This window comes from Pseudorasbora parva, chromosome 18 (assembly GCF_024679245.1).
Source record: "Pseudorasbora parva isolate DD20220531a chromosome 18, ASM2467924v1, whole genome shotgun sequence".
Lineage (NCBI taxonomy): Eukaryota > Metazoa > Chordata > Actinopteri > Cypriniformes > Gobionidae > Pseudorasbora > Pseudorasbora parva.
In genome coordinates this window covers 769,958-778,058 of record NC_090189.1, presented here as the reverse complement: position 1 = coordinate 778,058, position 8,101 = coordinate 769,958, and the positions used below count along the sequence as shown (strand labels likewise).

The 8,101-nt window shown below is 36.5% G+C and overlaps 1 protein-coding gene across 2 annotated transcripts in view; it reads right to left on the bottom strand.

Moving 5' to 3' along the window:
* Positions 1-6,516, bottom strand: part of lhfpl2a (LHFPL tetraspan subfamily member 2a) — a 22,640-nt gene extending 16,124 nt beyond the window's left edge. Inside the window, exon 1 of one of the 2 annotated variants that reach the window (XM_067423259.1) lies at positions 5,400-6,516. The gene's annotated coding sequence lies outside the window, so the exon portion shown is untranslated. The other variant, XM_067423256.1, reaches the window with a different exon arrangement.
* Between the last annotated feature and the right edge of the window lie 1,585 nt (positions 6,517-8,101).

Sequence of the window (8,101 nt, the reverse complement as noted above, 5' to 3'; positions counted from 1 at the left end):
GAGTTTCATCTTCCTGTAACCAGCTACACATTCATCCCTGCAACTCAACAATTTATCCCAATAGTCCAGCGGGAAAATTAATCACTGTAGATTAATCTGAACCAATAGTTCTAAAAGGAATCATTATAGTAAAAATCAAATCGCTTCAGTTCAAATATGAATCCCTGCAGCTCTAAAACGAATCATTATAGTAAAAATCGAATCGCTTCAGTTCAAATATGAATCCCTGCAGTTCTAAAACGAATCATTATAGTAAACGAATCATTATAGTAAATATCGAATCGCTTCAGTTCAAATTTAAATCCCTGCAGCTCTAAAACGAATCATTATAGTAAAAATCGAATCGCTTCAGTTCAAATATAAATCCCTGCAGCTCTAAAACGAATCATTATAGTAAAAATCGAATCGCTTCAGTTCCAATATAAATCCCTGCAGCTCTAAAACGAATCATTATAGTAAAAATCGAATCGCTTCAGTTCCAATATAAATCCCTGCAGCTCTAAAACGAATCATTATAGTAAAAATTGAATCGCTACAGTTCAAATATAAATCCCTGCAGCTCTAAAACGAATCATTATAGTAAAAATCGAATCGCTTCAGTTCCAATATAAATCCCTGCAGCTCTAAAACGAATCATTATAGTAAAAATCGAATCGCTACAGTTCAAATATAAATCCCTGCAGCTCTAAAACGAATCATTTTAGTAAAAATCGAATCGCTTCAGTTCAAATATGAATCCCTGCAGCTCTAAAACGAATCATTATAGTAAAAATCGAATCGCTTCAGTTCAAATATGAATCCCTGCAGCTCTAAAACGAATCATTATAGTAAAAATCGAATCGCTTCAGTTCAAATATGAATCCCTGCAGCTCTAAAACGAATCATTATAGTAAAAATCGAATCGCTACAGTTCAAATATGAATCCCTGTAGTTCTTAAACGAATCATTATAGTAAAAATCGAATCGCTTCAGTTCAAATATGAATCCCTGCAGCTCTAAAACGAATCATTATAGTAAAAATCGAATCGCTACAGTTCAAAAAAAAAATCCCTGCAGCTCTAAAACGAATCATTATAGTAAAAATCGAATCGCTTCAGTTCCAATATAAATCCCTGCAGCTCTAAAACGAATCATTATAGTAAAAATCGAATCGCTTCAGTTCCAATATAAATCCCTGCAGCTCTAAAACGAATCATTATAGTAAAAATCGAATCGCTACAGTTCAAATATAAATCCCTGTACATCTAAAACGAATCATTATAGTAAAAATCGAATCGCTTCAGTTCAAATATGAATCCCTGCAGCTCTAAAACGAATCATTATAGTAAAAATCGAATCGCTTCAGTTCAAATATGAATCCCTGTACATCTAAAACGAATCATTATAGTAAAAATCGAATCGCTTCAGTTCAAATATGAATCCCTGCAGCTCTAAAACGAATCATTATAGTAAAAATCGAATCGCTACAGTTCAAATATAAATCCCTGTACATCTAAAACGAATCATTATAGTAAAAATCGAATCGCTTCAGTTCAAATATGAATCCCTGCAGCTCTAAAACGAATCATTATAGTAAAAATCGAATCGCTACAGTTCAAATATAAATCCCTGTACATCTAAAACGAATCATTATAGTAAAAATCGAATCGCTTCAGTTCAAATATGAATCCCTGCAGCTCTAAAACGAATCATTATAGTAAAAATCGAATCGCTTCAGTTCAAATATGAATCCCTGCAGCTCTAAAACGAATCATTATAGTAAAAATCGAATCGCTTCAGTTCAAATATGAATCCCTGCAGCTCTAAAACGAATCATTATAGTAAAAATCTAATCGCTACAGTTCAAATATGAATCCCTGTAGTTCTTAAACGAATCATTATAGTAAAAATCGAATCGCTTCAGTTCCAATATGAATCCCTGCAGCTCTAAAACGAATCATTATAGTAAAAATCGAATCGCTACAGTTCAAATATAAATCCCTGCAGCTCTAAAACGAATCATTATAGTAAAAATCTAATCGCTACAGTTCAAATATGAATCCCTGCAGCTCTAAAACGACTCATTATAGCAAAAATCGAATCGCTTCAGTTCAAATATAAATCCCTGCAGCTCTAAAACGAATCATTATAGTAAAAATCGAATCGCTACAGTTCAAATATGAATCCCTGCAGCTCTAAAATGAATCATTATAGTAAAAATCGAATCGCTACAGTTCAAATATGAATCCCTGTAGTTCTTAAACGAATCATTATAGTAAAAATCGAATCGCTACAGTTCAAATATGAATCCCTGCAGTTCTAAAATGAATCATTATAGTAAAAATCGAATCGCTACAGTTCAAATATGAATCCCTGTAGTTCTTAAACGAATCATTATAGTAAAAATCGAATCGCTACAGTTCAAATATGAATCCCTGCAGTTCTAAAATGAATCATTATAGTAAAAATCGAATCGCTACAGTTCAAATATAAATCCCTGCAGCTCTAAAACAAATCATTATAGTAAAAATCTAATCGCTTCAGTTCAAATATAAATCCCTGCAGTTCTAAAACAAATCATTATAGTAAACGAATCATTATAGTAAAAATCGAATCGCTACAGTTCAAATATAAATCCCTGCAGTTATAAAACAAATCATTATAGTAAAAATCGAATCGCTACAGTTCTAAACTGAATCACTGCAGTTCTAAAGTGAATCATTATAATTCTACTAGGTTTTGAGTACACTGAGATCAGAAAGATGGGCGTGGCGGAGTGTGTGGTCTGAGCTCTAAACAACACACTCTGTTTACCTGAGGGCCCACAAACAGTGCAGGAAAATTATCTCTGGTTTTCCACTTCTTCATGCAGGACGGAGCCGTCTCTCTCTCTCTCTCGCTCTCTGTCTCTCTCTCCCTCTCTCTCTCTCTCTCTCTCTCTCTCTCTCTCTCTCTCTAAATGGTGTATAGATGAGAATTTTATTTCTGTGGATAATGATGATGATAAATTAGTCCTTTTTTGGTGGTGTTGAGATTTTGATGGAATGAATATTGAACTGCAATTCGTATTTATTGGCTTTAACAAATTGGCATTACATGTAAAAATGTTTGTATGATAGAAAATAAAAGGTGCCAGGCATCTTTAGAATCTGTCAAATGACAAAAAACATGCCTGTGTAAATGGAGCCTTACTGTCACTTTGTGAGGATGGAGAAGTAATGTTTAATTGGTGATGTAGTTATAGTTGTCATTCTGAGTATGTTTTGATTTAATTAATTTATCAGTTTTTGTTTGTTTTTTATTACCTTTTGAACATTTTATGATCATTCATTAGGTATAATGAATTTTACTTTTTAAGACTGTTTTAATAGTGTGTAAAAAGTCTCCCTCTATCTCTCTCTCTGTCTTCAGTCTCTCTCTCTCTCTCTCTCTCTCTCTCTCTCTGTCTTCAGTCTCTCTCTCTCTCTCTCTGTCTTCAGTCTCTCTCTCTCTCTCTCTTTCTCTCTCTGTCTTCAGTCTCTCTCTCTCTCTCTCTCTCTCTCTGTCTTCAGTCTCCCTCTATCTCTCTCTCTGTCTTCAGTCTCTCTCTCTCTCTCTCTCTCTCTGTCTTCAGTCTCTCTCTCTCTCTCTCTTTCTCTCTCTGTCTTCAGTCTCTCTCTCTCTCTCTCTCTCTCTCTCTCTCTCTCTCTCTCTCTCTCTCTCTCTCTCTCTCTCTCTCTCTCTCTCTCTCTCTCCAGTGTGTTTTCTTGGCTTCAGCAGCCCGTAATGAACCGTCTGTGTTTCTGCCACAGTTTTACATCCACGCTCTTATTCTTAGCTTCTTCCATAAAGTGAACTTTCACTGATGATCGAGTGCTGGTTAACCAGATAACCTCAACCAGAGCTTAAAGGGCCAGTGCAGGAAAAAAGACATCACACTCAATCTGTGGCCCAGGGCATTGTGGGTCCCTAGAGCAGTGGCATTAGGAACACGTAAGTTATCAAACTTTATAGTGCACAGCGGAGAGAGAATGATTTACTGTCAGTATGCATTAAACTAAGACAAAAGCTCATATTATTATCACTATTAAACTTTGTGTTTAAAGTGTAATTATGACATTTTGTATCACAATTGAGATTTTTTTTAATCTCACAATTCCGGCATTATTTCACAATTCTGATTTTCTTACCTTGTAATTCCGACTTTTTTCTCGTAATTCCGTCTTTCTTATCTTGCAATTCAGACGTCATCTCATAATTCCGACTTTTTATCTCACAATTACAACTTTTTTTATATCGCACAATTTCAACTTTTTCTCTCAAAATTTCAACTTTTTTTCTCTCGCAATTGTGACTTTATATCACAATTCCGACCTTTTTCATCTCATAATTCCGACATTTCTCATCTTGCAATTCATTGATAACTTTAGCTATTCGAATTTCTAGATATAAAAGCCAAGTTCTAACATTTTTCTAGCAAATCTGTGTACATACTGTTGGTTGTGAGGAAAAAAGCATTCCAAATTCCAATTTTTATTCCAATAATCTAAAATATTTAACATCACTGAATCATCTAATAGACATAAAATCATTTGATAATATCATGAAACTCTGATATAGCCATCATGGCACTGAATGATAAACATATTGATGTCCATAACCACATAATACCATAAACATGTGTACAAAAATATGTTATTACAATAATAATAACATCCAAAATCCATAAGAGTATTGTAGTAACACGAACACTTCAGTTACTATTATTTCACACGGTGTATGATGTTTGACACATTGTTAAATGAAATAAAGCAAATATTAGGCAAATAACGCGATTTGTTTCGATAAAAGAAGCAATGAAGTATGAAAAAACTAAACATTAAACCTAAAACTGAACATTAATCACCGACATCAGCTCTAAATCTAAGTTATTTCACGTTCAAGCGAAGAAAAACGCCTTCACACACAGAAAGAGAGAGGAGGAGAGAAAGAAGGAGAGAAAGAAGGAACTCGTCGTTTCTCTGCCACGACTTTCCGTTCTGGACAAACCGACGATAAAAGACGTGAAAACAGATTCAAACGGGCAACTTTCTGACTGAGGTCTTTATGTGGTCTTGGTCTGAATAATCCAGTGTGTGTGTGTGTGTGTGTGTGTGTGTGTGTGTGTGTGTGTGTGTTTTCCCGTTAGTCTGAGGTGCTCGTTTAAGAAAGTGCGGTAAATGTGTAAATCTGAGGTAAATTCGCGAGAACAAAAGCTACTCACGTTCGCGCGCTCGCCCGCCGGACGGTCTCGGGGAAGACAGTCGGTGATTTCAAACATCTAGAACAAGGAGATTTCCGTTAAACCGTTCGCGAGCTCACAAACTCATTCACCGACACACACTCTCTCTCTCTCTCTCTCTCTCTCTCTCTCTCTCTCTCTCTCTCTCTCTCTCTCTCACCACGGCAACACACCGGCGCTTCCACGCGGGTTTACAGCTGTGCGCGCGCGCACGGGTCTCATTGTTCCGGTGTTGCGTGATTGTATTGTTTGTTTTGTGTCGGATTAAATGATCCATACGGTGATTAAACTCCTGGTTAGATTCATCACACCTGGAAAAGTTTAGCACTGCAAAAAATGCTCTTCTTATTTAGTATTTTTTTCTTGTTTCCAGTCAAGAATTCCAAATCACGATGCATTTACTAGATCCTCCTGCGACCCAGTCCCAGACTTTGGTCCACTGTAGTGGACATTATATTTCACTGAGTTTCTCACACGCGTCCCAGTTTAGAGTCAGGATGTCCCTTATAGAGCACAGTCAGGGCTTTGACCAGATACCAAATGTGTGGAGGTTTCACCAGGACAACAAAAATGGCTGACATTAATGTCTAGCACTCTTCTGGAAATATGATCATATTTTGTCATTATAATTTAAATCTGATTAATTTTCAAATTGTTTGTTATTAATCAATATCTCAGGGAAATATTATGGGGTTTCTAATCAAAATAGGACTTTTTGTTACAAAACAGGGCACTGATTTCATAAATGTCCACTGTAGAGACGCCAGGACATAAATCATGTTTATCGGGCATTCTGGAGACACAAACAGTAGATAGGGAAATAAATTACATATCAATATTCATATGAAATATTACATGTTATTATGAAAATGTCTCCAATTATTATGAAATGCAGTTTATAGAGACATTGTATTGAATGGGAAAATCCAAGTATGGCCATTTTACCCACATATTGCATAAAGTAAGATGGTTTGTTAAAGCATTTAGTTATATATTTTATAAAATAGCTCAGAATCATCTTTAAAAAAAGTTTGTTTTAATAAAAATCCTATAAAAATGTATTCGTAAGTTTAAAATAAAGCCCATTGTTTGTGCCTATACATGCGATTTTATTTCATAAATTTTTTTAACAACTGAGTCCTGGTGTCAACTACAGAGGACACATCATAACATATGAATACAATTTAATTAAAAACAAAATAAAGTGTCCGTTTGTTTCTTATGCTCTAAACAATCTAATGACATGAAAAAATACACAATTCAAAAACCTTCTTTTTCTGGGTCCCAGGAGGATATAAGTAAAACGACATAAGATATTTTTCTTGTTTTGTTGAAAATCAAATCTAAATGAAGTGAGTTTTTGCTTAAAACAGGCAAAATGATCTGCCAATGGGGTGAGAAAAATAATCTGATTTCTGATTCGGAAACAAGAAACAAGATTTCAGTCAGAAATCAGATAATTTTTCTCACCCCATTGGCAGATCATTTTGCCTGTTTTAAGCAAAAACTCTCTTCATTTAGAATTTATTTTCAACAAAACAAGAAAAAATATCTCATGTGGTTTTACTGATCTAGTAAATGCATCTTGATTTAAGAATTGTTAGATATTTAGACTGGAAACAAGACACAATGACTGAGTAAGAAGAGCGTGTTTTCCAGTGTAAAAGTATAGTCTGTGTTAAGTTGAGCCCCTGTTGTAAAGTCTCTCAGATGTGTGTGTGTTTGTTGTGCTCGCAGGCGGAGGTTGCATGTGTTTGTTTGGATGGCACACATTCCTCACCCACTGTAACCCTGACAGACCACTAAACTGACCTCCGATCAGCGGCGACTGTGACACACAGCTGAAGAAATAATCAGAATCAGAATCAGAATCAGAAAGAGCTTTATTGCCAAGTGTGCTTTCACACACAAGGAATTTTTTTTGGTGCTGAAGCTTCCAGTGCACATAAACAATACAATACAACACGGTAATAAAAAAATTCTAAGAATAAAAATATGAAGAAAAATATGAACAGTATAAGGTTACGGTTACGTTTAGTCAGAAGACATAGATTATGAGCATTTACAGTATTTGGGTGGAGAGAATAAATATAAATAATAAATAATATAAGTAATATAAGTAATCACCTGAGTTTAGGAGATATTGCACTAAAAAGTGGGAATAATTGCACTTACAGGCATTTGCCTGGGGGGGGGGGGGGGGGAGTTCAAGAGGGAAATGGCCTGTGGGAAGAAACTGTTCCTATGCCTAGATGTTCTAGTGGCCAGTGATCGGAGTCGCCGTCCTGACGGTAACAGTTCAAACAAGAGGTGTCCGGGGTGAGTGGAGTCTGTGATGATTTTACCCGCTCTCTTCCTCACTCTGGAAGAGTACAGGTCCTGGAGGGTTGGCAGTTTGGCACCAATAGTCCTCTCTGCAGTCCGGATGGTACGTTGCAGTCTCCTGATGTGTGATTTGGTAGCTAAACCAAACCAGACAGTGATGGAGGTGCATATAACCGACTCAATGACAGCTGAGTAGAACTGAATCAGCAGGTCCTGTGGCAGGTTGAACTTCCTCAGCTGACGAAGGAAGTACAGTCTCTGCTGAGCCTTTTTCACATTGGAGTCAATGTGATTGTCCCACTTCAGGTCCTGAGAGATGGTAGTTCCCAGGAACCTGAATGACTCCACTGCGTCCACAGTGCTGTTCATGATGGTGAGTGGGGGGAGTGCTGGGATGTTCCTCCTGAAGTCCACTATCATCTCCACCGTTTTGAGCGCATTCAGCTCAAGGTTGTTATAACTGCACCAGACAGCCAGCTGTTCAACCTCCAGTCTGTAAGCAGACTCGTCACCGTTCTGGATAAGGCCGATGACAGT